The sequence below is a fragment of the Notothenia rossii genome (assembly GCF_949606895.1).
Source record: "Notothenia rossii genome assembly, chromosome: 3".
Taxonomy (NCBI): Eukaryota; Metazoa; Chordata; class Actinopteri; order Perciformes; family Nototheniidae; genus Notothenia; species Notothenia rossii.
Genome location: NC_136901.1, coordinates 44,076,079 through 44,090,873, shown reverse-complemented (window position 1 = coordinate 44,090,873; position 14,795 = coordinate 44,076,079). Strand labels below are relative to the sequence as shown.

Below are 14,795 nucleotides of genomic sequence, written 5' to 3'. Positions count from 1 at the left end.
TTGGATGATTTGTCACAGTTGCTCCAATCAGATCGTCTCCTCATAAACACATCGGCAGAATCCGGCTTACTTTGAGCCAGTAGCGTAGGCAGAAATGTACTTTAGGGTGGGCCTGTAACGTTATTATGGCGCGCGCCGGAACCAACAATCAGTTTTTACCGTAAAGGAGTTCGGCTCAGAGGATAAAACACATACAACATTAATTCAACTCGATTTTTGTTCACTTGAATTTCACTTTGAATTCTTGGATATTCTCAATGGGCGAATACATTTTTTAAATAATAATATTTAAATAATTTTTAAATGACACCGAAGCTTTCTCAGGGTGGGCCAATGAGTAAACTGGGTGGGCCTCCCGACCCCCCCCCCCCCCCCCCCCACTACTACTACTAACAATACTTCTACTTGACTAGATACAAGTAGAAGTACTCAGATCTGCTACTTGAGTAAAAAGTGAAGTACTCAGATGTTGTACTTGAGTAAAAGTACCAGAGTGTAGGAATACTCTGCAAGTAAAAGTAGAAAAGTATTAGCATCAAAATATAGTTAAAGTAGCAAAAGTAAAAGCTGGTAGCTCCCAATCTCTCCAACCTCTTTTACGAGGTTGCATAAATAAGAAATGTTCTGATCAATATGTCAAAAAACAACCCATCTCTCCAGTGTGTGTTCCTTTCCTGGAGAGGTATGAGCATGATAATGGGTCCCTTTATTAGTAGTGGGAAGGTGTTGCAGCAAAGGTGGCAGGTTAGAAAAGACCTGCAACAGATGTCCCTTCCTCTGAAACATTTCCCCTCCATGTTGAATCTGTTGTTAGCAGTCGCAGCATGTCCTTGTTTCCACAGAGTCTGCTTCAGTCTGATATCTACTGCCGGCTGCCTTCATGTCAAACCTTTTTATTTATAGCCCGGAGAGTTGACCAAGCGTAAACACTCTCTCTGTCAGAACCTCTTCGGATTGGTTTTTCAACTCGAGCTTTGGCTCTCACGTTCAGGTCACAATCTGCCTCTGTTCTTGTGTTTGTGTTGGAAACAATCCCACAGTTTACCAATGAAATCAAAATGTGGCAGATACAGACGTGAAGTCACCGTGACCGTGCTGTAGTTCCTTTATAGCCCAACATTAGCCACCTTTAGCTTAGCGGTGGTGACGTGAAGTCATGTGACCGTGCTGTAGTTCCTTTATAGCCCAACATTAGCCTCCTTTAGCTTAGCGGTGGTCAGGGAGATGGGTCCAAAAAAGAAATTTGAAATCCCTGCACCACCTTACAGAGAAAAAAACACAACAAATATATTTAGAAAGTTGAGGTTCAACGGTGTAAGAAGTCAAAGAAGTGATGCTAGCAAAGTGTTGAAACTCTCCAAAAGTCTCCCGGAGTGGAACTCTGGAGGTAATTAGGCGTACCAGCAAACGAAGAGGAGGAAACACAGCTTAGCAAAGGGCAGACAGGAAATGTGTTTTTCAGACAGCAAACTGCACCAATTACCTCAAAACAAACACCAACAGTAAATACTGAGTCGTGTTTCCTCCCGATGCTTGGGGGTGGAATCTGATTTCATTAGAGTTGTTGGTGAAATCCTCCCATCATGCATCACTGCAGAGGAAACAGACCAGGCCATTTGTGGGTTAAGAGGCAATCAATCTGTGGTGATGGCCTCCCGTCAGAAGAGGTCTTCACTCCCATCATCCTCCCTAAAACCGCCCTAAAGAGGACGGATTCTGAACATCATGGACTAATCAGCATCCAGGCTGAGTCAACAGATATCCACTTTAGCTGCTTTCAAACCAAAGCTTCTTTATGTAAAGGAAAAGGCTCAGAGATCTGCATTTTGCTAAATACCTGGAATATAAATGTGGTATCACTGGGAATGTAAGTACTTTAAACTCTGGTAATACTTTTTTTATTTTAATTAAGTAATATTTCAATGTAAAGGAGTATTTTTACTCTGTAGTATTACTACTTTTACTTCAGTAAGACAATTAAATCCTGAAAAACAGTTATTATTATTTGTATAACAATCCTACTTTAAATAGACTGCCGATAGGCTACCCATAATACTACTACTACTACTACGACTACAACTACTACTACTACTACTACAACTACTACTACTACGACTACAACTACTACTACTACTACAACTACTACTACTACTACTACAACTACTACTACTACTACTACTACTACTACTACTACTACTACTACTACTGCTACTTTAACTTGAGTAGAGTCTAAGTACTTGTATACTGCTGAATGCAATCCACAGAAACAGTTATTATTGTCTTTGGTTTCTCATTGGCTTCCTTTACTCCCAATCTCCCTCGTCAACATCAAGTCGATGCTGGGATCTTGTCATTTCAAACATTTCCAATCCATGAACCAAAAAATGATCGTATATCTGACCCGACCTGAAGATTCTATCACATAAAGCTGAATAAAACCCCCTCAAATTCACGCCAAACCCAGTATCTACAGCCCTGTAGTGAACTAGACTCTGAATAACATCCGTCCTGTTTTTGTTCCATGGTCTCTGTCTCGAGTTCTGCTCTCTAATAACGTGAGTCTTTGGATCAATAGGAGTAATCCTCCTCTCAGACTGTAATCTGCTGCTTCACCGGAGCAGCAAGGGCAGGACGAGGACTCTTTAAAGCCTGGGCAGCAAAGGAGGAGGACTCTTTAAAGCCTGGGCAGCAAAGGAGGAGGACTCTTTAAAGCCTGGGCAGCAAAGGAGGAGGACTCTTTAAAGCTGGTTTCTGTAGGAGCTTAAATGAAGTCTGTCCACACTGGGAAACGTGGGGGAGTCCACTCATCTCTCAGTGGACGAGACGTATTGATCGGATAATGTGGCGTTGTAATTAAACGACAGAAAAATCAACCGTCATGGATATATGAAAGCCCCGTGGAGGACGTTCAAAGGGACTTTCATCTGCTTGGACTCACATAGTGTGCTGATTGGTGGAGATCAGATAGGATGAGATAAGAAGTGCTTTATTGATCTGAATTTGGGAAATGTTTGCGTGGCAGCAGCATAAAAAGAAGGCATTGCACATAAGAGAAATTAAAAGACTAGAAATAAACAATCCAAAATGTAAACATCTCAAATGTAAATAAAACAGCATTAAAATAGTAGAAAATATACATTTTGAAGTACAAATTTAAAATAAGAAAATATAAAGCAGGATATTGTAGGATGGACGACTTTATTTACGAAGTTGTGATACGATCGGTGGATCTGACGGCAGGTTATAATGCTATTGTTTTTTCGGTTGTGTTGATGTCGCTAATTCTTGGATTCTGAATCGAGGCTAAGCATACTTTCTTTTAAGTCTAAAAACACTTTGAATGCTTTGGAGGCAATGTGAAATTCAGACCTGCCAACACACTTGATAAAAACAGCAATGGACCTTTTTGAGCACTTTTACCGTAAAACACGCAAAACAACCCAAAAACACACAGTCTCTTTTCTATTGGAATGGCACAATGTTTAGCGGAAGAAAACATAGAAGGACATCCCATAGTAGTAGCTGAGCCTCACACGGTAAACAGGAAGTCGATTTTTCAGAGTGTTGGCGAGAGAATACACTCAGAAACATTAAAAGAGAAGATTAAAAAGTGATTTCAGATTTGTGGGGATGACTATGCAACATTAACGCAGCGTCCACACGGCGGCGTGCGTTGAAGCTTGCCGGTGGGCGTGTCTGAAACTCGACCAATAACCAATCACATGAATCTCCCGCCCCGGACACACAAGCACGCGGTTTGATTGGGTAGAGCTCGTACTGGCATATGATTCAACGCGAGCAAAGCCAAGCGACGGAACCACAATGCAGTTCGGCGAAGCTTCAACGCACGCCGCCGTGTGGCCGTGAGGGGTTTCCAATGGGCGCGGCTGCTTTTCAGAATAACGAGATAGAGTCTAAACGGTCTTGATTGGCTGACAGACTGTCATAATGCTGTCTCTAAATGAAGGGACATCACTGCAGGCTATCATCTTGATGGTGTAGATATCATACCTTTATCTCTGCAGACTATCACCCCGAGAACACGTGTTAAAGCTGCCTTCAGCGCCCTGCAGAGTCTCTACAGCTGGAGCTGTGTGTCTGACATGTGGAAGGATCCTCTTAGCTGATGAAATACGGTGTACATGGATATCATTTACAGTACGAACATCACACAGGCGCTCTGCTTCAAAGAGGACCACATCATCCTGCTGTGTTTCGCCGCCAATAATCCTGTTACGCAATAAAGAGAAATCATGATTTGCTCTGTGCTCGGCTTCTCCTCCCCTTTCATTTCCTTTTCATCTGGTTCTCTCCTCTCCATCCCCTTTCTTTGATGCAAAGGGAAACACATGGAACACCAAGAGATGCTTCACAAGGATCCTCCATATATGTGACATAAAGAAAAACCTCAATGCAAAACATTGCGTTTCACTCGTTAAACCTCAGATTAAGGACGTTGTTGGTGGTTTCATGTGATTGTGTTCAGGCTGTGAGCCTCTGAAGGATTCCACGGCCCTGAGACGTTAATATCAGCTTTCTTTAATGATGTGGTCACATGACTCCTTCTGATGGTACTGCAGATCTGCTGTAAGCTAGCTAGCTAACGTAGCTAACCTAGTCATTTCAGATACACTGACAAACACTGATAGTTATGAGACGACTAACTCTGAGACAGTTGGTCAACTTTATAATCCTAAACGTCACCAAGCCCTCCGTCCCAGCCGTGTGCGTCACTCTTTAGTGTCCCCTGGTCTCCCAGCTGTGTGCGTCACCCTTTAGTGTCCCCTGGTCTCCCAGCCGTGTGCGTCACTCTTTAGTGTCCCCTGGTCTCCCAGCTGTGTGCGTCACTCTTTAGTGTCCCATGGTCTCCCAGCCGTGTGCGTCACTCTTTAGTGTCCCCGGGTCTCCCAGCCGTGTGCGTCACTCTTAAGTGTCCCCTGGTCTCTCAGCTGTGTGCGTCACTCTTTAGTGTCCCCTGGTCTCCAGCTGTGTGCGTCACTCTTAAGTGTCCCCTGGTCTCCCAGCTGTGTGCGTCACTTTTTAGTGTCCCCTGGTCTACCAGCTGTGTGCGTCACTCTTTAGTGTCCCCTGGTCTCCCAGCTGTGTGCGTAACTTTTTAGTGTCCCCTGGTCTCCAGCTGTGTGCGTCACTCTTTAGTGTCCCCTGGTCTCCGTTGTTTTTTGTATCTGCAGCATTTGGTTTCTGCAGCTTTTAGTAAACGCTGCCCATGTCCCCTCAAGCTGCTGAATTTTTTCTCTAAACGCTGCGTGTGTTGACAAGTTTCTGGAGATGTTTCTTCATGTGGAACCTTTGTGTTTTTATATCTGGATCCTTTCTGAAGCTGCCGTGTGTTTCTCCTAATGGAAGAGATTTGGGCCGCTGTAAGACGCCTTTAAAACGTTTATTACACATTACCTATCAAGTTATTGCTCTGCTCACAGCTGTGATGGTTTGTGAGGCTGGCTTGTTGTTGTGCGGTTCATCAACTGTCTCCGCACACATTCAACAAAGAAAAGAGATGAATTAAAGCAGCTCTTTGGTTCGAGGATAAGTGTTGAATTAGTGAATGTTTGCTTCTCGCCTGCATCTTAAATCCCCCACATCTGTGTCTCTTACTTGGCTAATGTGGCATGGCAGTTGTAGTCCCTTACCTTGTTGACAATATCATTTGTTTACAATATACACAAGACCGTTTTTTAGGCCTATTTAAAAGAGTGTTTTTTGTCAGTCTACAGAAGGACGGGACATGGAGTTAACGAGATTTATGATACACAGTTTGTTTTATTATTGGTTTTGTTGTGTTTGATCTGGTGGAAAGGAATCACCCTTTAAACATGTTAGACTTGGCTCAAACACGGAACAGGAACAAATAAGTTATTCTGTAAGACATGCACAGAAAGTTAATCTGCTACCAATTTTATTCATAAAAAGCTAAAGTCATGTCGGCATGACACTTTCACCGCTCGGATTTCCTCCCACGTAATTCCTTGACAGAAAGCCAATTCATAAATCCTGAATCTAATCTCTTTTTAAATTTGTGCGGAAATTTGCATCTGTTTCACTTTGTTTACGAGGCCCTCAGTTACGACTCTCTGTCCTGATTTAACGCTCAAGAAACTGACGAGGACAAAAAGCCTCAGGCATGGAAGTGGTATTAAAGATACTGCCACTTACCAAAGAAACACATCGTGGATTCTCTTTTCTCTCGGAGGTTCTTCAGTGACTCTCCCTGGCCAGAATGAGCGGATCATGTCTGAGTTTCAGCGAGTGTGAGTGTTAAACTTCAGACTGAGGAGGATCATGACTCAGCCTGACTCATAACTCCAGCCTGGGGACACGACTGCAATCTGAACACATTTCCACCTGGATGAACTCTGGCAACTTCCCAAAGTACGAAGAGTTTGTTCCACACCACCACTATGTGTATATATAAATAAATATAAATACCACCATTATACACTCTCTGCTAAATGTTTGTTGTTTTTATTGTATCTTGATATATGTTGTTACACATGGAGCTGCTGGGATGCACATTTCAGACTTGATCTGACCATTAAAGTATCGTATCGTATCGTATATAACATTATTAATAATTTTCTATAATATCGTGCAATTACTTGTCTGCCACTACGTTTTTTATGCACTACTAATTTCTGCTAGCCACGGTACAGTTGTTTACATTAACGATGTGTCCGTCTGTGTTTCTCTCTAGTTATTTAATTGCTCTTGTTACTGCACTGTTAGTGTGCAGTTAGATTATCATGCTGCTGTGTTTATTGTATTTTTGTAACTCTGGTGCAACAATTTCCTTCAGGATGAATAAAGTCCTATCTCTTATCTTATCTTGTTGCTGCTATAAAGAGGCCCTATTCTGCTTTCCCCTCTCCTGTAGTGGGTTCTAGGTTCTTAATGTTCTAAAGCTCTTTACTCTTCTCATACTGTCTGTGCTGCAGCACCTCTTTCCACCCTCTGTCTGAAACCAGAGCCCACTCTGCTCCAATTGGTTAGCTGGCCGGCTCTGTTGTGATTGCTCAACCAGCTTAGAGATGTCCCGCCCCTTAGCCTATCACGTACAATGTGTTGGAGAGCTAGTTTTCCGTAGTGATGCCACTCGCTTTGGGATTTTAGCCTCTGCAGACCATTTACATGCACTAAAACCTATAGAGCACTACAGGAGAGGGAACACCACAGAAAAGCAGAATTGGGCCTCTTTTAAATGATTGTTTCCTTGTGTGTCGTCCTTATATGTGTCCGTGTTGATGTTTTCAGACTTGATCTGACCAGGTGTTACGAGCAAAAAGACAAGATGGACCTTTATTAATCCCTAGGTTTATTATCGTATTTTATTACACGGCTTGGTTCAATACTCGATTCCGATTGGTTGATTCCGTAATTTCACAGGTTGTTAATACTCGATAACAGACCGCTGCTGAGCAAAATACTGAGGAATGAAGTGGAGGCATTTTGTTATTAATATTGTGAGTCAGGTCGTTGGTTTATTTAGTTACTGGCCGTGTAATAAGCGTGATGAAGTGCAGCGAGGCCACTTTGAAGATAAGAATAGATAAGAAGTGCTTTATGTCTAAAACAAAACAAGGCATTGCACATAATAACAAATTAAAAGAGTAGAAATAAACTATTCTAAAATAGAAACATCTCAAAATAGAAATGGAAAAAAAACTGCAGTAGAGAGTAAGAGAAATATATAGATGACGAGAAGATACATTTATTCGTGTCCCTTACAGAAGAGCGTACACTATCAACGTACCCACAGCTATCAATTCAGATCGGTTTGATAAAGAATTATAATCACGTGATTTGAGATGCTCTTCCTTCAATTTAACATTCTGCCTCCCAAACACCCTCCTGACCCAGATACCTACATGTGTGTTTGGGTTTAAATCGAACAGGCGTGACTCCCATTGTCTGATGAGATGACAACAGACTGAACTCTGTGCATTTTGCAAGTAGAGAGACGATGAGGCCATAAAAGAATAAATGGACTCTGCGTTCTTAGTATTCAGATATGCAGTTCCGGTAATGATGTTTTCTCTCGCTGAAATTGATGTGCAGCGCTCTGAATATGAAGTCTTTATTGCGTCCTTTGATTCGTTTCGGGCCCGATGTCGTTTCGTGAAAAACTAGACATTCATGATTCCTAATGATGGCAGTCAATGTGCGATCAGTATGCAGGGTCTGCAGAGATGAGAGAGAGAGAAGATTTATAGTTTCAGGACATCTATCAGATGTAAGACGGTAAGTATGTGTATCTATGAGCGGCTGGGATCTGAAGGCCGTCTCTCTTTTGGCATGACTTCTGAGTGAAGTGTTATTGGATTGATTTGGAGTTAACCAGTCTAGATTCATGGATCAAAGAGAGTTTTACAGAGTAATAAAGCCAGGACTTGTTAGAAATTAAAATCAATGTTTTGATGGTATAATGTAGTTTAAACATACCGTCAATTTAAACGCTCTTTTATACTAAAAAAACAGAAATTCTTGTGCACAAGCAGTTAAGCTTTTATTCTGAAAATCCTTCATCGACGGTTAGCATTTAGCATGTGGCTAATATACGATTTCCTAAAGAGGTGAATTGAGTAGCGAAATGATATGGAGTGGTGCAAACAGAAACCTACTGATTTAACACTACAACTATATATGTCGAGATACTACCATGCTGAATATTAAATGAAGGTACAGTTTATTTGAATACATTATTGTTTACAGACGAGAGTACCATGTGACAACATCCGGAAACCAAACCAGCTGTGAAGTATTTCCTGTATGTTTTAGAGTATTGATTACAGCGTTTAGAATGTGTTACATGAAAAGTGATGAAAGAGAATATGAGGAGAAAAGGCGTGTTAAGCATATGTTGAAGGTGAAAAGTACCAATCCTCTGTTTAAATGCAACAACGGACATTAGAGACGAGGCGAGCCTTTTTTAATTAAAGTATCCCATTTGAGTCTTTTCAGAGACTCCATTTAGTCTCATTTTAAAGCTTCTCTCCTGGACGCGAGAATAAAGAACATATTTAACAGACTCCAATCTGGACTAAGCTCTCACTATAAAGTGGTGCAGAAAGGAGTCAGTATTTCATCACTTCCTGTCCCCGTCAATGGTTTAGTGAATGTGTTTGTAGTTGTTATCCTGAAATCAGGTCTGTGATAAACAGTGGCGTCGCCTGGCCTGGGCTTTAGGGGCTTTTTTTCTGTAGCCCCGGAAAATTCCCCCACAATAATATAATACATTCACCGTCCTTTACCTGAACCTCATCATGACACTAGAGAGGACGGCAGGATTGTAATTTCCCGTGTTCAGTGAATGCAACAGAGGCAAGCACCGGTGCCAGCTGGGACCGTGTTGTTAGCATCTGGTTAGCTAGCTGCACTAACGGACATAAGGAGCTGTTTGTTCCACAACAAGCTGGAGGAGGGTCCTCTCCTCTCAGACTGAGAAGCTCAGGTGAGCTAAAGAACCCCCCTAGAGGAGGTTAGGTCCACTCCCCACTTATAAAAATAGCACTTTACCCCTTCTTACACCTATATGCCCTGAGCTGATTATCAAGCCTTCACTGTAACAGTCGTGGGTACACTGTGTGTGTTTGTAGGGAGTGTTGTAGTAGAAAATTCCACTGTAGCGCCCGGTACCTTAATGGGAAACCCTACGTGTTTGAGCACCCTCTATGAAACGTCAAGCTACCCCACAGCACCCCCAAAAGAAAATGTCTGAGGCCGCCACTGTGGGCTAAGCCCCGAATGTTTCCTGGTCCAGGGAATGTCAGCAAATGGAATTAAAAAGGAGGTTGCTAATAGGTGTCTGAATGAGACGACTAAACGTCACCACGCCCAACATTAGCCGCCTTTAGCTTAGCGGTGGTGACCTGGAGTCATGTGACCGTGCTGTAGTTCCTTTATAGCCCAACATTAGCTACCTTTAGCTTAGCGGTGGTGACGTGAAGTCATGTGACCGTGCTGTAGTTCATCTATAGCCCAACATTAGCCACCTTTAGCTTAGCGGTGGTGACGTGAAGTCATGTGACCGTGCTGTAGTTCCTTTATAGCCCAACATTAGCCACCTTTAGCTTAGCGGTGGTGATGTGGAGTCGTATGACCGTGCTGAACTCATCCCAGAGTTTGCACACCTCCTAACCTTCACCAGAGTCCTGATCTTTGGTCTCTTTCACATGTATTGACCCCGGCATTGCCTCCCTAAATCATTTTCATTGAGCAGTTTTATATGTTCTCCAATGTGCTACTTGCCGCTGCGTCACTGATGTGCCGAAAGCGAGTGTGGATATTGATTTCTCTGTGTTGCATGCACCTGTTTATGTAGGAGCAAAATGCAAATAGTCAGATGGTTGCAAGTGTCACAGACTATATATAGCGCATGGATCAGTATGAGTTTGCATACATGTAGTTAATATCCCTCCAGTCTATCCTTCGCCTGCCCTCATGTCGTTTTCTCAACAAAATAAACCCAATTTTCTCCTTATAATTGAAATCCATTCAGTTTAACTTTCCATCTCTTTCCGGGCTGTCGGCTCTTCATTCAGTCTGTTCTCACCTGTCTTTCTGTTAATCATTTCTCTGAGTATATCGTTTACCTTTGTGTCAATCTCCCTTTCCTTCTGCCCCTCCTCTCAGACTCCATCACTCTCTTTCCCCACCAATCTGAGAAGTTTGACTTCTTATCGTTTCATTATCCTCTTCCCCCGCTCTTCTTCTTCTTCTTCCAACTTCCTCTCCCTCCTCCTCGTTTTGTTCTCACTTTCTGTCCAGGAGAAAAGATCATGTTTTTTCTTCTAGAGCTTATTCTGTTTGCTGGATCGCTTGCCGGCGTGCAAATAGAGCCAGAAATAGTTTGTGTTTGAGAAGAAAAAAAAACTGTGTGTGTGTGTGTGAGGATTTCATTTCCTGCTGAAAAGAAACCGGGACCTCAATCTTGCTCGGGACATTTCCATGATGGCATATTAAACGAGAAGAAATCATCACCAAAAGTAAACAAGATTGGGTGTGTGCCGTTATGCAAATGTTTGGCTGATGGAGAGCCTTCAGTTCAGGAAGTGACTAAAGCAATACTGCATGGGAAATATCGTTCAACAAATGCCTTTTGTCATGTTCCCAGTGGGAGGTGTATGAAACCCATTCAGAGGGACAGAAATGGACCTCTTCCAAACTGCCTTTCTCATTTCAAGGCGTTCTCACCAGCCTTTTTCCAATTAACTTCATTTTCCACCCCAAATTGAGATGATAAACTTTCAATTGTGCTTCAGTTAATCGACTGTTGAAATGTCTCTACTTACCCCAGCGTCTCCCATCCCCCCTGTGGAGGAGGCCTTTTTAATGTGTGGCCAATATTAGGGTCTTTGTCAGGGAGAGAATAGGAAATCTCAATTCAATCGTCCTTTTTTGTTTGTTTTATAAAACACATTTCTAGATGTGCTTTCCAACTCAGCTGGGTTTCTAGAGATATTAGAAAGGCATATAAAGTGTATCTTGTCTTGCTTTATGTTTTGCATTTGTGGACCAATAAGCATCCTGTGTGGAGCTTTATTGAAAGAAGTAGAGAGTTTTTCTTCAGTTAAAGAAAGGCACTGCAAGCTTTCCTCGATGGAAAACATGTTCCCGGTCTTTTCTTCTCTGATGGTGACGGACGGATGGCTCATCGAGGACTTCTTTAACGTGTTTTCTAAACCGTGTCCAAAGATTGACCTTAACGTTCAACTTTCTAACACGGATGTAGAATCACTCTGCACAGCAGCTGGATTTCTCAAAATGTTACAAGACCATCTAAAAATGTGTCTCGTCGAGCTTCAAGTAATGGTTTTTTGTCGAACCACCGATGGTTACGATCAATCAGCTTCTCAGGAACAAAACACGGTTTATACAGTATTTAAAAACAAATCCTAGACGTCCATCTTCAGTGGAAATACTCCAATCTCCTGGATTTATTCTCGATATTCCTGTGAAGGTGACCTGTCTTTCCTTGAGCTCTTGACCTTAGATTTTTTTATTTCCGTTATTTTTCCACGCCAAATTTAAATGACGGTGATAGACGGATGGTTCATCCAACCGTCTCCCGAGTACTCTTTGAACGCGTTATCCAAACAGTTTCCAACGACTGACCTGCCTCACATTTCCATCCAAAAACATTTATTGTCAAGTTTCAAGTAATTAGTTTTTTGTCATACCACCAATGGTTTCGACCAATCAGCTTCCCGGGAACCAAACATGGTTATTAAATAAATCCTAAACCTCCATCTTCATTGGAAATTCTCCTGTCTCCTGGATTTCTTCTCGATATTCCTGGGAATGTGTCCTGCCTTTCCTTGAGCTCTTGACCCAAGCTTTTTAATGTATGAGACCTGTCCTTTTTTCACAACAAATTAAAATGACGGTGATAGACGGATGGTTCATCCAATCACCTTCCGAGTACTCTTTGAAAGCGTTATCCAAACAGTTTCCAAAGGCTGACCTGCTTCACATTTCTCTTCAAATTACTAGACCATCCAAAAATGTTTCTAGTTAGCTTCAAGTAATGGGTTTTTGTCGAACCACCAATGGTTAGGACCAATCAGCTTCCCAGACGGCCAGATAATGCTTCAAGTTTCTTCTAGTTAATTGCTATCTGCATTTGTTTAAATAACCATACTTGATAATTTATAAGAAATCCTAGATCTTAATTTTCACTGGATATGCTGCTGTCTTATGGATTTCTTCTCAATATTCCTGGGAAGGTGTCCAGTCTTTCCTCAAGCTCTTGACCTCTGCTTTTTAATATTTCAGTTATTTTGCCACGCCAAATTGAAATGACAAATTCTAGACCTGAATCTTCAAGAAAAATACTTGTGTTTTCTGAATTTCGTCCAGGACCTTAATAGTGTAAGTCCTGTCTTCTCCTGAGACCAGTGCTTCCTTCAAAACTCCAATAAAAAATCGGAGTAAAATGCACAGATTCTTCCATCTGCACAAGAGGTTACTGAATATTTGAACAGAAAAAGATGAATTAGCCGTAACTAACCAACTCTACCATCAGCATCAAAACACCAAACAAGGGAATGTCTTTCCTTCCTCCACTTGACTTCCACTGAAGTGCAGTGAAGCTGTTATGACAGCTCGTTAGGGACTCATTTATTTAATATGGCCGACTCTCAAACCAATGCCACACACACAATGTCTTAAATATACCACATCAAACCATTAAACTCCATTTTAATGTATATGCAGGTGCTGATCTTAGGTTATAATATGCAAAATGAGGCTGTTTATGCAGGGAAACCCATTAAATGTAACCCTCTGTGACCCCCGCTGTCCTCACATCAGTGTTAATGAGAGGCTGCGAATAAACGCTTGCAGGTAACATGTGTCAAAGAGCATATGAAGAAAAAGAATTTCTCGCACATACTGTATTCCATGTAGGAATGATTAACTACACTTTGAGCTGCTGATTCAGTTTCGATGCAGTTCTGTGTGGTTGTGGTACTTCGCGGTAAATGCAGGGTGAGATTATGTGTGTGTGGTTAATTGGTCCATCATTGCCAGGGCTTAACGAGATGACGGACAGCAGCGGTGATTTATTTTTCCCCATGCCTTCATCCTTCTTTCTCTCAACTTTCTGGACTTACCCATGTTTTAATCAAATATTGTAGCGTTGGTTTATAACAAATACACACAATGTGAGTATGGCGCCCATCTGTCAATTAATACCAAACAGATTGAGGGATACTCCGAGTAAAGTAGATACAAAATGCACCAAATGAAACATCACAGACAAACAATTCACTTTTCATCAGATTAATTGTGCTTGAAACCAGATATGATCATCAAAAGGTAAACAAAACAATCAATGAATCAATTAAATGACGACTCGTTGTGAATGTGTTTTTTACAATCTGAAAACAGTCCATAACATTGTTTGTGTGTCTTTGATTTGTTCATGTTGTGCTTTTTGTAGCTACCTTGCCCTCGATCTGTTTAATATTAAAATGTTACATTGACAGAGAAGGATTTTAATTATTATGAATCCTAAAACCCTGAAAATCCTTAGCATTTTTCCACTTGCTGTCTAAAATAAGTATACACATATCGGGATCATTTGGTACCATTTACATACATACATTATGCATTTCTACCACTCTACATTTCCTCATAACCATGTGTCTGTGTCACTTTCACCTAGGATCAACTGAACAAAAGTCAAAATCAAGGGACAAACCAAAAAATTATGTTAATCCATAATCCAACTACTTTACTGTCAAAACAACCTGTACTTCTTTCTCTATAATCCTTTCGAACAATAAACCTCTGTTTACTCCCAAATGTCAGCTAAAGTGGAGGCTTGTAGAGTGAACTGTAATGGTGACAGAGCAGAGTCTGCAGAGAGTTAAATAGATAGAAAGAGAGAAAGAGGAGACAAGAGTGTGGGAGTGATGAAGTGGAGATGTCAGCGAGTAGGACGAGATGAGTGGGCAAAAGTAAAAACAGACTTGCTAAAGTATGGAGCTAATTTAGGAGACAAACGAGAAGATGGAGAACTGGGCATAACATTGTTAGAAAACAGGTTGGTAAACATGTGAAAGATAAATATTGTAGCGTAGGTTTTGAAGCAAATATACTAATGTGAGTAAAGTGGTACAGGGTGGTGTTCCTGTGTTCGACCATGAAGGCAGCATCTACTGGTTCAATGGGATCGTGTGTCAAACAAACGTTTATGATACTTACACGTTTAGTTCATCAGGACAATCTCCACATATTAACACCACTATTTCTGAAGTAAAAAGCTAACGTTGGGA

General features: G+C 41.6%; 1 long non-coding RNA gene across 1 annotated transcript; it reads right to left on the bottom strand.

The window, feature by feature from the left end:
* Positions 1 to 1,127: 1,127 nt before the first annotated feature.
* LOC307033588 lies at positions 1,128 to 6,274 on the bottom strand. The gene is made up of 3 exons (XR_013806570.1): positions 6,175 to 6,274; positions 1,484 to 1,591; positions 1,128 to 1,261 (listed from the first exon to the last, which is right to left on the bottom strand). It is a non-coding gene; the product is annotated as an uncharacterized lncRNA (long non-coding RNA).
* Between the last annotated feature and the right edge of the window lie 8,521 nt (positions 6,275 to 14,795).